Source organism: Chrysoperla carnea, assembly GCF_905475395.1.
Source record: "Chrysoperla carnea chromosome X unlocalized genomic scaffold, inChrCarn1.1 SUPER_X_unloc_1, whole genome shotgun sequence".
Lineage (NCBI taxonomy): Eukaryota > Metazoa > Arthropoda > Insecta > Neuroptera > Chrysopidae > Chrysoperla > Chrysoperla carnea.
The window spans coordinates 23,417-38,917 of NW_025408044.1; the positions used below are offsets into that span (position 1 = coordinate 23,417).

The 15,501-nt window shown below is 24.2% G+C and overlaps 3 non-coding genes across 3 annotated transcripts; all 3 read right to left on the reverse strand.

Moving 5' to 3' along the window:
• Nucleotides 1–2,426: 2,426 nt before the first annotated feature.
• LOC123303520 lies at nt 2,427–2,545 on the reverse strand. The gene has a single exon (XR_006535636.1). It is a non-coding gene; the product is annotated as a 5S ribosomal RNA (ribosomal RNA).
• Nucleotides 2,546–8,904: 6,359 nt separating this feature from the next.
• On the reverse strand, nt 8,905–9,023 carry LOC123303531. The gene has a single exon (XR_006535646.1). It is a non-coding gene; the product is annotated as a 5S ribosomal RNA (ribosomal RNA).
• Nucleotides 9,024–15,382: 6,359 nt separating this feature from the next.
• On the reverse strand, nt 15,383–15,501 carry LOC123303486. Its single transcript, XR_006535604.1, has one exon. It is a non-coding gene; the product is annotated as a 5S ribosomal RNA (ribosomal RNA).

Here is a 15,501-nt window from a genome sequence, read left to right on the forward strand (position 1 = left end):
GGTGAATTGGCAAAGCACGCTGTTAGTGAAGGTACTAAAGCTGTTACAAAATATACAAGTTCAAAATAAATAAATCGAAAATATTATTTAATTGATAACATAAAAATACATCAACATATAAAAATGGCTCTCTTTTTAAGAGAGCCATCAAATTTTTTAAATAAGAGTAAATTATTTTTATATATACAAAAAAATAAAATAAACAATTATTAATATCATATTTAATATAAAATTTTATATATTAATAGCTTGAATATATCTATTATTAGTATATCAATATTATTAATTTTAAATATAATAAAGGATATCGCGGAATATATATCGTAAATCAATGTAATGCATTTGCATTACATTACCTTTATTATTTTCATTTTACATTTACTACTTGTTTATGTACGCTTATAATTATTAGAAAAATATTTTTAATAATTTTAAAAAATAAATGAAATAATAAAAATTTAATAATAAATTATTTATTGAAAGTATAAAAAATGGTATAGCAAAATCTTTATTTTCTTTGATTAAGGCGAAATGTTTTATTAGTTATAAATTCGATAATCTCCTATCGATACTTGTTACTCTTAACTTGTATATATAAAAAATATAATAGTATATTAATTTATAATAAAATTTTTTCAAAAATTCAATAAGTTATTGTAAAATAAAATAGATAATATACAAATTATAATTTATTATTGCAGATATATTACAATAAAAAAAAAAAAAATAAATAAAAATATTTGGTAATGTATGTTATAAACAAAATAATTTGTTGTAAACAAATTATATAATATGTTATATTTATTAACAAATTTATTTACTCTTATATAAATAAAATTAGTGGCTTCCCAAAAAGGAAAGCCTGTTTAAATTTATCGGATGTATTAAATATTCTTTAATAAATTTACTAAATATTTTAAGTAAATTATTATATTTTCTTAACCTCCAAAACCATACAAAGTACGACCTTGTCGTTTTAATGCATATACAACATCCATAGCTGTAACTGTTTTACGTTTTGCGTGTTCAGTATATGTAACAGCATCCCGAATAACATTTTCAAGGAATACTTTAAGTACACCACGTGTTTCTTCATAAATTAAACCAGAGATACGTTTTACTCCACCTCGTCGTGCTAAACGACGAATTGCAGGTTTTGTAATACCTTGGATATTATCACGCAAAACTTTTCTATGACGTTTTGCACCCCCTTTTCCAAGACCCTTTCCACCTTTTCCTCTGCCAGTCATTTTAATAAAAAATTATTTACAATATTTTAACGAACGGATAACACGTGTGTTAACCTCACAAGTATTGTAATGTATGTGAGCGCCGGTACAATTGTGCCTTTTTATATAAAGCATTAAAGATTTTTTAAGCCACGCCTATACAATTTGATTAGTCCATACTCTGATAGCTATCCAATAGGATATGACAACAAAAATTTTGAAATTTCATATAAATATAAATACAACACATTTATTTCGCATTTAAACATTTGACTTTGTAGTATCAAATTGTCGAATATAATTTTTAAAATTGTGTGTTTTTTTGTAAAAACATTATTATTTGAAAATGGCTAGAACCAAGCAAACTGCACGTAAATCAACTGGTGGTAAAGCACCAAGAAAACAATTAGCAACGAAAGCTGCACGTAAAAGTGCACCAGCAACTGGTGGAGTAAAAAAACCACACAGATATCGTCCTGGTACAGTAGCTTTACGAGAAATTCGTCGTTATCAAAAAAGTACTGAATTGTTAATTCGTAAATTACCATTCCAACGTTTAGTACGTGAAATTGCACAAGATTTTAAAACCGATTTACGTTTCCAAAGTTCAGCTGTTATGGCATTACAAGAAGCTAGTGAAGCCTATTTAGTAGGTTTATTTGAAGATACCAATTTATGCGCAATTCATGCAAAGCGTGTTACAATTATGCCTAAGGATATACAATTGGCAAGACGTATTCGTGGAGAACGTGCATAAGCGTTTTAAATGACAATTTAAAAAAAAAAAAAACAAATAAGAAATATTTTCGGTCCTATATATAGGACCAACATATATTATTAAATAAGAGTATATTATTTTTATTAAAAAATATATATATATATATATATATATAAATTATTGAAATAAAATTAAACATTATTAAAATTTTGTTATAATTATAAGCGATTGCTATTTCTAAAAATAAATAAATTTCATAAAATTTATATTATTTTATATTCATTTGAAATATTAAAAAAACTTCTCGCTTTAAAGTAACCATGATATGAGTTATAAATGCAATAAAATTTTATACAAAAAATAATATTTATTTGTTGACGAATAATATAAAAGGTTTACATTTCTAAATAACATATATTTATATATGGTGTGTAAAAAAAAAGAAAAGAAGAAAAATAATTTATATTTTTAATATAAAAAGGCAACCGCACACAGTGTTCCCAAGCGGTCACCCATCCAAGTACTGACTGTGCCCAATGTTGCTTAACTTCGGTGATCGGACGAGAACCGGTGTTTTCAACGTGGTATGGCTGTTGCCAGTAATAAATGAAAATTTTTACAAATATATATTTTTCATAAATATCATTAATATTAAAGTATATTATTAAAATTTTCAATGAAGTAATCAATTTAAATATATACTTATTTATTATACCATATATTTTAAATAAAAATGCAACCGCACACAGTATTCTCAAGTGGCCACCCATCCGTGGTACTGACTGTGGCAAATGTTTCTTAACTATTATTTTATAAAATATTTATACAAAAAATAATTTACTCTTATCAAATATTAATTTGTGGCCTGTATTAAGGCCTATGTTATTTTCATTTTTTAGCAAAAATAATGAAATATTTCAATATATTATTAAAGTAACAGATCATTTCTTTTTTGGTGCTGCTTTTTTAATTTTTGTAGGAGATGATTTGGCAACAGAAGCTTTCTTAGCTTTTGGTGCTTTCGGTTTACGAGCAGGGCTACTTTTGGCAGCGGATTTTGTACTTTTTGCTGGTTTTGCTTTAACTGGTGCTTTTTTTGATGCCGCTGATGATTTTGCAGTAACTTTTTTAGCAGCAGTTGATGATGATGGAGTCGCTTTTTTTGCTTTAGGCTTTTTGGCTGCCAATGATGTAGTTGTGGCTTTCTTTTCTTTTGGTGCCCGTTTACTTTTAGCACTCTTTGCTGAACCTTTTGCTCCACTTTCTTTTTTGGATACTTTTGATTTAGCTGAAGAATTAGATGAAGCGGAAGCAGCCAATTTGAATGAACCAGATGCACCTTTACCTTTAGTTTGTACCAAGGCTCCCTCAGTTACAGCAGCTTTTAAATATTTTTTAATAAATGGTGAAATTTTATCAGAATCCACTTTATAATTTGCAGCTAAATATTTTTTAATTGCTTGTAATGATGAACCACCACGTTCTTTTAAATTTTTAATTGCGTTAACAACCATTTCTGATGTACGTGGATGTGTTGGTTTTGAATGTTGTTTTGTACGTTTAGCACCAGAAGCTGTTGCTTTTTTTGTTGGTGTTGTAGAAGCAGCAGTAACCGCAGTTGCTGCAACAGCTGTAGAATTTTCTTCGGCCATATTTTTTTACTTTATAAAAATAATGTATTTATTATAAATATTTAAATGATAAAATATAATAATTCTATCAAATAAAAAATAAAGGTTTTCAATTATATCATTATTCACAATAATATAAGTCCCTATGTAAGTCAAAGTACCATGTAGAAAACACATAAAAATTAAATAGTATTTCTAATTTACTGTCGTAGTAAACATGATTTATTTTTTCAATTTCTATAATATATAAAATAATAAATTATAAATTTAATAATAATATTTATTTTATAAATTAAAATATATTTAATTTTTTTATTAACAATTATTAATAAACATAGTTTAATATTAATTATTTCAATCATACAAAACAATAATATTTTTAAGGTAAACTTAAAAAGTATATATTTTTATTTTTTATTTAATATCGATTTATTATAAATTATTAGTATATAAATAATTAAAAAATTTAATATATAAATATATATATTATAGTATAAGATTTCATTTTTAGAAAAACTTTTTTTGTCAATAATGAAAACGTATTATTATGAAATGTGTTAATCGAACATTGACAAAATATATTTCATTAGAAAATACTTTTATTTATGCATTAATATCAATAATTAACTATTAAATTAATTTTTTCATAATTATATAAAGAAATTTTATACTGATATAAGTATTTATATATTATAATATTTATTTTAAATATAAAAAAATTTATGACAAAATATATTATTAGAGTATTTGTTGAGATTAATATAAGATTATTTTAAATAAGAATTAATTTATATAATTATTAAAATATTATTAATTTTATGTTATGTAATTTTAATAAAAATAAATAATAATAATAATAAATATACAAATTTTTTAACAATTTAAATTTTATATGATCTAAATAATTTTGTTAAGTACGATATGAGAAATCATTGTAAGCTTCGTTAAGAAACTTTGTAATATAAAATAATAATAATAATATTAAATATATAAATAAATAAAATAAATTTGATATATATTTTTAGTTCATTCTGTGTATAAATCAAAGGATACCGAATAATTGGTAACGGATGCGATATATTATAGTATCGAGTATTAAAACATAATATATAAATTTATCTTGTTATTCAAATTTTTTGTTACTTAACTTATGTATTTAGAAAATTTATAATATTATTTATATAATTGACATAAAATCTTATAAATTGAAATTTTATTAATATGTATCAAAAGAAGAGAGTAACGTATTGATATAATATCAAAGGATACTGATTATTTAAATAACGAATACGTCATATATTGTTTGTGTAACGAAGTTCACTTGGCCATCTAGTTTAAAATAACATTTTCAATAGAAAGTTTATATGCTTTGTTTTTTTTTTTTCTTTAATTATTAAAAAAATAAATTGAAATTTAATTCAATCAAATTTTATAATAATTTTAAAAAAATTTTTCCTTTTAAAAAATATTTTGTGATGTTGTGATAATATGTATTAATACAAGTGCATCCTGATACTTTTATCTCTAGTAAAGGTATGAGTATCATGAACAGTTTTGTTATCTAATGATATTATTTTGATAATATTTTGTGTATATTCTTATAATATTTTGTCTAAATATCATCATAATACAATATTATTTTGATAATATTTTATGAATATTCTTATAATATGTTACCTAAATGTCATCATAATATGATGAATTATTTCCATAATAACATATAAAAAAAGAAAAAAAAAAAAAGAATCATTAATTTATAATTATTTAAATTGATTCTTTAAAAAAATATTATAATATATTATTTATAAAAATAATTTTTACTCTTATTTTAAATAAATTTGTGGCCTTTTATTAAAAGGCCTATGATCGATGTATTATTATTATAAAAATTAATGCAATGTTTTTAATTTATGCTTTCTTTTCAGTTTTCTTTGGTAATAACACTGCTTGAATGTTTGGTAATACACCACCTTGAGCAATTGTTACACCAGATAATAATTTATTTAATTCTTCATCATTACGAATTGCCAATTGTAAATGACGTGGAATGATACGTGTTTTTTTGTTATCACGGGCAGCATTACCAGCTAACTCGAGAACTTCTGCAGCCAAATATTCCATAACAGCAGCCAAATATACTGGGGCACCAGCACCTACTCGTTCAGCATAATTTCCTTTTCGTAATAATCTGTGAATTCTTCCAACAGGAAATTGTAATCCTGCTCGGCTTGATCTTGACTTTGCCTTTCCCTTTACTTTACCACCTTTACCTCGTCCAGACATAGCGAATAAATTTATTTAATTAATATTTTTTTTTGTAAATATAATCACACAGATGTGTACGTTACGGGGATTGTAACATAAATGTTTAAAATGTTATTTGGGTATTTTAATTTATAATATTTATAAAATATAAAACTTTAAAAATAAACCAATCACCTTATAGTATTATTTTTAGCCAATCAGAGAGTAGTATTCATTTTTATTGTTATATCCATCTTCGCGTATATAATACGCTAGTTGTATACACGACACGCTCATACATATACTGACTGGTGTTCTGTAACTATCTGTGTATATTAATTGTTTGTAACAATGCCACCAAAAACAAGTGGAAAAGCAGCAAAAAAAGCTGGCAAAGCTCAAAAAAATATATCAAAGAGTGATAAGAAAAAGAAGAGGAAGCGCAAGGAATCATATGCAATTTACATTTACAAAGTATTAAAACAAGTGCATCCTGATACTGGTATCTCTAGTAAAGCTATGAGTATCATGAACAGTTTTGTTAATGATATTTTTGAACGTATTGCTGCTGAAGCATCACGTTTAGCACATTATAATAAACGTTCAACAATCACAAGTCGGGAAATTCAAACCGCAGTTCGATTATTATTACCTGGTGAATTGGCAAAGCACGCTGTTAGTGAAGGTACTAAAGCTGTTACAAAATATACAAGTTCAAAATAAATAAATCGAAAATATTATTTAATTGATAACATAAAAATACATCAACATATAAAAACGGCTCTCTTTTTAAGAGAGCCATCAAATTTTTTAAATAAGAGTAAATTATTTTATATATATACAAAAAAATAAAATAAACAATTATTAATATCATATTTAATATAAAATTTTATATATTAATAGCTTGAATATATCTATTATTAGTATATCAATATTATTAATTTTAAATATAATAAAGGATATCGCGGAATATATATCGTAAATCAGTGTAATGCAAATGCATTACATTACCTTTATTATTTTCATTTTACATTTACTACTTGTTTATGTACGCTTATAATTATTAGAAAAATATTTTTAATAATTTTAAAAAATAAATGAAATAATAAAAATTTAATAATAAATTATTTATTGAAAGTATAAAAAATGGTATAGCAAAATCTTTATTTTCTTTGATTAAGGCGAAATGTTTTATTAGTTATAAATTCGATAATCTCCTATCGATACTTGTTACTCTTAACTTGTATATATAAAAAATATAATAGTATATTAATTTATAATAAAATTTTTTCAAAAATTCAATAAGTTATTGTAAAATAAAATAGATAATATACAAATTATAATTTATTATTGCAGATATATTACAATAAAAAAAAAAAAAATAAATAAAAATATTTGGTAATGTATGTTATAAACAAAATAATTTGTTGTAAACAAATTATATAATATGTTATATTTATTAACAAATTTATTTACTCTTATATAAATAAAATTAGTGGCTTCCCAAAAAGGAAAGCCTGTTTAAATTTATCGGATGTATTAAATATTCTTTAATAAATTTACTAAATATTTTAAGTAAATTATTATATTTTCTTAACCTCCAAAACCATACAAAGTACGACCTTGTCGTTTTAATGCATATACAACATCCATAGCTGTAACTGTTTTACGTTTTGCGTGTTCAGTATATGTAACAGCATCCCGAATAACATTTTCAAGGAATACTTTAAGTACACCACGTGTTTCTTCATAAATTAAACCAGAGATACGTTTTACTCCACCTCGTCGTGCTAAACGACGAATTGCAGGTTTTGTAATACCTTGGATATTATCACGCAAAACTTTTCTATGACGTTTTGCACCCCCTTTTCCAAGACCCTTTCCACCTTTTCCTCTGCCAGTCATTTTAATAAAAAATTATTTACAATATTTTAACGAACGGATAACACGTGTGTTAACCTCACAAGTATTGTAATGTATGTGAGCGCCGGTACAATTGTGCCTTTTTATATAAAGCATTAAAGATTTTTTAAGCCACGCCTATACAATTTGATTAGTCCATACTCTGATAGCTATCCAATAGGATATGACAACAAAAATTTTGAAATTTCATATAAATATAAATACAACACATTTATTTCGCATTTAAACATTTGACTTTGTAGTATCAAATTGTCGAATATAATTTTTAAAATTGTGTGTTTTTTTGTAAAAACATTATTATTTGAAAATGGCTAGAACCAAGCAAACTGCACGTAAATCAACTGGTGGTAAAGCACCAAGAAAACAATTAGCAACGAAAGCTGCACGTAAAAGTGCACCAGCAACTGGTGGAGTAAAAAAACCACACAGATATCGTCCTGGTACAGTAGCTTTACGAGAAATTCGTCGTTATCAAAAAAGTACTGAATTGTTAATTCGTAAATTACCATTCCAACGTTTAGTACGTGAAATTGCACAAGATTTTAAAACCGATTTACGTTTCCAAAGTTCAGCTGTTATGGCATTACAAGAAGCTAGTGAAGCCTATTTAGTAGGTTTATTTGAAGATACCAATTTATGCGCAATTCATGCAAAGCGTGTTACAATTATGCCTAAGGATATACAATTGGCAAGACGTATTCGTGGAGAACGTGCATAAGCGTTTTAAATGACAATTTAAAAAAAAAAAAAACAAATAAGAAATATTTTCGGTCCTATATATAGGACCAACATATATTATTAAATAAGAGTATATTATTTTTATTAAAAAATATATATATATATATATATATATATAATTATTGAAATAAAATTAAACATTATTAAAATTTTGTTATAATTATAAGCGATTGCTATTTCTAAAAATAAATAAATTTCATAAAATTTATATTATTTTATATTCATTTGAAATATTAAAAAAACTTCTCGCTTTAAAGTAACCATGATATGAGTTATAAATGCAATAAAATTTTATAAAAAAAATAATATTTATTTGTTGACGAATAATATAAAAGGTTTACATTTCTAAATAACATATATTTATATATGGTGTGTAAAAAAAAAGAAAAGAAGAAAAATAATTTATATTTTTAATATAAAAAGGCAACCGCACACAGTGTTCCCAAGCGGTCACCCATCCAAGTACTGACTGTGCCCAATGTTGCTTAACTTCGGTGATCGGACGAGAACCGGTGTTTTCAACGTGGTATGGCTGTTGCCAGTAATAAATGAAAATTTTTACAAATATATATTTTTCATAAATATCATTAATATTAAAGTATATTATTAAAATTTTCAATGAAGTAATCAATTTAAATATATACTTATTTATTATACCATATATTTTAAATAAAAATGCAACCGCACACAGTATTCTCAAGTGGCCACCCATCCGTGGTACTGACTGTGGCAAATGTTTCTTAACTATTATTTTATAAAATATTTATACAAAAAATAATTTACTCTTATCAAATATTAATTTGTGGCCTGTATTAAGGCCTATGTTATTTTCATTTTTTAGCAAAAATAATGAAATATTTCAATATATTATTAAAGTAACAGATCATTTCTTTTTTGGTGCTGCTTTTTTAATTTTTGTAGGAGATGATTTGGCAACAGAAGCTTTCTTAGCTTTTGGTGCTTTCGGTTTACGAGCAGGGCTACTTTTGGCAGCGGATTTTGTACTTTTTGCTGGTTTTGCTTTAACTGGTGCTTTTTTTGATGCCGCTGATGATTTTGCAGTAACTTTTTTAGCAGCAGTTGATGATGATGGAGTCGCTTTTTTTGCTTTAGGCTTTTTGGCTGCCAATGATGTAGTTGTGGCTTTCTTTTCTTTTGGTGCCCGTTTACTTTTAGCACTCTTTGCTGAACCTTTTGCTCCACTTTCTTTTTTGGATACTTTTGATTTAGCTGAAGAATTAGATGAAGCGGAAGCAGCCAATTTGAATGAACCAGATGCACCTTTACCTTTAGTTTGTACCAAGGCTCCCTCAGTTACAGCAGCTTTTAAATATTTTTTAATAAATGGTGAAATTTTATCAGAATCCACTTTATAATTTGCAGCTAAATATTTTTTAATTGCTTGTAATGATGAACCACCACGTTCTTTTAAATTTTTAATTGCGTTAACAACCATTTCTGATGTACGTGGATGTGTTGGTTTTGAATGTTGTTTTGTACGTTTAGCACCAGAAGCTGTTGCTTTTTTTGTTGGTGTTGTAGAAGCAGCAGTAACCGCAGTTGCTGCAACAGCTGTAGAATTTTCTTCGGCCATATTTTTTTACTTTATAAAAATAATGTATTTATTATAAATATTTAAATGATAAAATATAATAATTCTATCAAATAAAAAATAAAGGTTTTCAATTATATCATTATTCACAATAATATAAGTCCCTATGTAAGTCAAAGTACCATGTAGAAAACACATAAAAATTAAATAGTATTTCTAATTTACTGTCGTAGTAAACATGATTTATTTTTTCAATTTCTATAATATATAAAATAATAAATTATAAATTTAATAATAATATTTATTTTATAAATTAAAATATATTTAATTTTTTTATTAACAATTATTAATAAACATAGTTTAATATTAATTATTTCAATCATACAAAACAATAATATTTTTAAGGTAAACTTAAAAAGTATATATTTTTATTTTTTATTTAATATCGATTTATTATAAATTATTAGTATATAAATAATTAAAAAATTTAATATATAAATATATATATTATAGTATAAGATTTCATTTTTAGAAAAACTTTTTTTGTCAATAATGAAAACGTATTATTATGAAATGTGTTAATCGAACATTGACAAAATATATTTCATTAGAAAATACTTTTATTTATGCATTAATATCAATAATTAACTATTAAATTAATTTTTTCATAATTATATAAAGAAATTTTATACTGATATAAGTATTTATATATTATAATATTTATTTTAAATATAAAAAAATTTATGACAAAATATATTATTAGAGTATTTGTTGAGATTAATATAAGATTATTTTAAATAAGAATTAATTTATATAATTATTAAAATATTATTAATTTTATGTTATGTAATTTTAATAAAAATAAATAATAATAATAATAAATATACAAATTTTTTAACAATTTAAATTTTATATGATCTAAATAATTTTGTTAAGTACGATATGAGAAATCATTGTAAGCTTCGTTAAGAAACTTTGTAATATAAAATAATAATAATAATATTAAATATATAAATAAATAAAATAAATTTGATATATATTTTTAGTTCATTCTGTGTATAAATCAAAGGATACCGAATAATTGGTAACGGATGCGATATATTATAGTATCGAGTATTAAAACATAATATATAAATTTATCTTGTTATTCAAATTTTTTGTTACTTAACTTATGTATTTAGAAAATTTATAATATTATTTATATAATTGACATAAAATCTTATAAATTGAAATTTTATTAATATGTATCAAAAGAAGAGAGTAACGTATTGATATAATATCAAAGGATACTGATTATTTAAATAACGAATACGTCATATATTGTTTGTGTAACGAAGTTCACTTGGCCATCTAGTTTAAAATAACATTTTCAATAGAAAGTTTATATGCTTTGTTTTTTTTTTTTCTTTAATTATTAAAAAAATAAATTGAAATTTAATTCAATCAAATTTTATAATAATTTTAAAAAAATTTTTCCTTTTAAAAAATATTTTGTGATGTTGTGATAATATGTATTAATACAAGTGCATCCTGATACTTTTATCTCTAGTAAAGGTATGAGTATCATGAACAGTTTTGTTATCTAATGATATTATTTTGATAATATTTTGTGTATATTCTTATAATATTTTGTCTAAATATCATCATAATACAATATTATTTTGATAATATTTTATGAATATTCTTATAATATGTTACCTAAATGTCATCATAATATGATGAATTATTTCCATAATAACATATAAAAAAAAAAAAAAAAAAAAAGAATCATTAATTTATAATTATTTAAATTGATTCTTTAAAAAAATATTATAATATATTATTTATAAAAATAATTTTTACTCTTATTTTAAATAAATTTGTGGCCTTTTATTAAAAGGCCTATGATCGATGTATTATTATTATAAAAATTAATGCAATGTTTTTAATTTATGCTTTCTTTTCAGTTTTCTTTGGTAATAACACTGCTTGAATGTTTGGTAATACACCACCTTGAGCAATTGTTACACCAGATAATAATTTATTTAATTCTTCATCATTACGAATTGCCAATTGTAAATGACGTGGAATGATACGTGTTTTTTTGTTATCACGGGCAGCATTACCAGCTAACTCGAGAACTTCTGCAGCCAAATATTCCATAACAGCAGCCAAATATACTGGGGCACCAGCACCTACTCGTTCAGCATAATTTCCTTTTCGTAATAATCTGTGAATTCTTCCAACAGGAAATTGTAATCCTGCTCGGCTTGATCTTGACTTTGCCTTTCCCTTTACTTTACCACCTTTACCTCGTCCAGACATAGCGAATAAATTTATTTAATTAATATTTTTTTTTGTAAATATAATCACACAGGTGTGTACGTTACGGGGATTGTAACATAAATGTTTAAAATGTTATTTGGGTATTTTAATTTATAATATTTATAAAATATAAAACTTTAAAAATAAACCAATCACCTTATAGTATTATTTTTAGCCAATCAGAGAGTAGTATTCATTTTTATTGTTATATCCATCTTCGCGTATATAATACGCTAGTTGTATACACGACACGCTCATACATATACTGACTGGTGTTCTGTAACTATCTGTGTATATTAATTGTTTGTAACAATGCCACCAAAAACAAGTGGAAAAGCAGCAAAAAAAGCTGGCAAAGCTCAAAAAAATATATCAAAGAGTGATAAGAAAAAGAAGAGGAAGCGCAAGGAATCATATGCAATTTACATTTACAAAGTATTAAAACAAGTGCATCCTGATACTGGTATCTCTAGTAAAGCTATGAGTATCATGAACAGTTTTGTTAATGATATTTTTGAACGTATTGCTGCTGAAGCATCACGTTTAGCACATTATAATAAACGTTCAACAATCACAAGTCGGGAAATTCAAACCGCAGTTCGATTATTATTACCTGGTGAATTGGCAAAGCACGCTGTTAGTGAAGGTACTAAAGCTGTTACAAAATATACAAGTTCAAAATAAATAAATCGAAAATATTATTTAATTGATAACATAAAAATACATCAACATATAAAAATGGCTCTCTTTTTAAGAGAGCCATCAAATTTTTTAAATAAGAGTAAATTATTTTTATATATACAAAAAAATAAAATAAACAATTATTAATATCATATTTAATATAAAATTTTATATATTAATAGCTTGAATATATCTATTATTAGTATATCAATATTATTAATTTTAAATATAATAAAGGATATCGCGGAATATATATCGTAAATCAGTGTAATGCAAATGCATTACATTACCTTTATTATTTTCATTTTACATTTACTACTTGTTTATGTACGCTTATAATTATTAGAAAAATATTTTTAATAATTTTAAAAAATAAATGAAATAATAAAAATTTAATAATAAATTATTTATTGAAAGTATAAAAAATGGTATAGCAAAATCTTTATTTTCTTTGATTAAGGCGAAATGTTTTATTAGTTATAAATTCGATAATCTCCTATCGATACTTGTTACTCTTAACTTGTATATATAAAAAATATAATAGTATATTAATTTATAATAAAATTTTTTCAAAAATTCAATAAGTTATTGTAAAATAAAATAGATAATATACAAATTATAATTTATTATTGCAGATATATTACAATAAAAAAAAAAAAAATAAATAAAAATATTTGGTAATGTATGTTATAAACAAAATAATTTGTTGTAAACAAATTATATAATATGTTATATTTATTAACAAATTTATTTACTCTTATATAAATAAAATTAGTGGCTTCCCAAAAAGGAAAGCCTGTTTAAATTTATCGGATGTATTAAATATTCTTTAATAAATTTACTAAATATTTTAAGTAAATTATTATATTTTCTTAACCTCCAAAACCATACAAAGTACGACCTTGTCGTTTTAATGCATATACAACATCCATAGCTGTAACTGTTTTACGTTTTGCGTGTTCAGTATATGTAACAGCATCCCGAATAACATTTTCAAGGAATACTTTAAGTACACCACGTGTTTCTTCATAAATTAAACCAGAGATACGTTTTACTCCACCTCGTCGTGCTAAACGACGAATTGCAGGTTTTGTAATACCTTGGATATTATCACGCAAAACTTTTCTATGACGTTTTGCACCCCCTTTTCCAAGACCCTTTCCACCTTTTCCTCTGCCAGTCATTTTAATAAAAAATTATTTACAATATTTTAACGAACGGATAACACGTGTGTTAACCTCACAAGTATTGTAATGTATGTGAGCGCCGGTACAATTGTGCCTTTTTATATAAAGCATTAAAGATTTTTTAAGCCACGCCTATACAATTTGATTAGTCCATACTCTGATAGCTATCCAATAGGATATGACAACAAAAATTTTGAAATTTCATATAAATATAAATACAACACATTTATTTCGCATTTAAACATTTGACTTTGTAGTATCAAATTGTCGAATATAATTTTTAAAATTGTGTGTTTTTTTGTAAAAACATTATTATTTGAAAATGGCTAGAACCAAGCAAACTGCACGTAAATCAACTGGTGGTAAAGCACCAAGAAAACAATTAGCAACGAAAGCTGCACGTAAAAGTGCACCAGCAACTGGTGGAGTAAAAAAACCACACAGATATCGTCCTGGTACAGTAGCTTTACGAGAAATTCGTCGTTATCAAAAAAGTACTGAATTGTTAATTCGTAAATTACCATTCCAACGTTTAGTACGTGAAATTGCACAAGATTTTAAAACCGATTTACGTTTCCAAAGTTCAGCTGTTATGGCATTACAAGAAGCTAGTGAAGCCTATTTAGTAGGTTTATTTGAAGATACCAATTTATGCGCAATTCATGCAAAGCGTGTTACAATTATGCCTAAGGATATACAATTGGCAAGACGTATTCGTGGAGAACGTGCATAAGCGTTTTAAATGACAATTTAAAAAAAAAAAAAACAAATAAGAAATATTTTCGGTCCTATATATAGGACCAACATATATTATTAAATAAGAGTATATTATTTTTATTAAAAAATATATATATATATATATATATATATAAATTATTGAAATAAAATTAAACATTATTAAAATTTTGTTATAATTATAAGCGATTGCTATTTCTAAAAATAAATAAATTTCATAAAATTTATATTATTTTATATTCATTTGAAATATTAAAAAAACTTCTCGCTTTAAAGTAACCATGATATGAGTTATAAATGCAATAAAATTTTATACAAAAAATAATATTTATTTGTTGACGAATAATATAAAAGGTTTACATTTCTAAATAACATATATTTATATATGGTGTGTAAAAAAAAAGAAAAGAAGAAAAATAATTTATATTTTTAATATAAAAAGGCAACCGCACACAGTGTTCCCAAGCGGTCACCCATCCAAGTACTGACTGTGCCCAATGTTGCTTAACTTCGGTGATCGGACGAGAACCGGTGTTTTCAACGTGGTATGGCTGTTGCC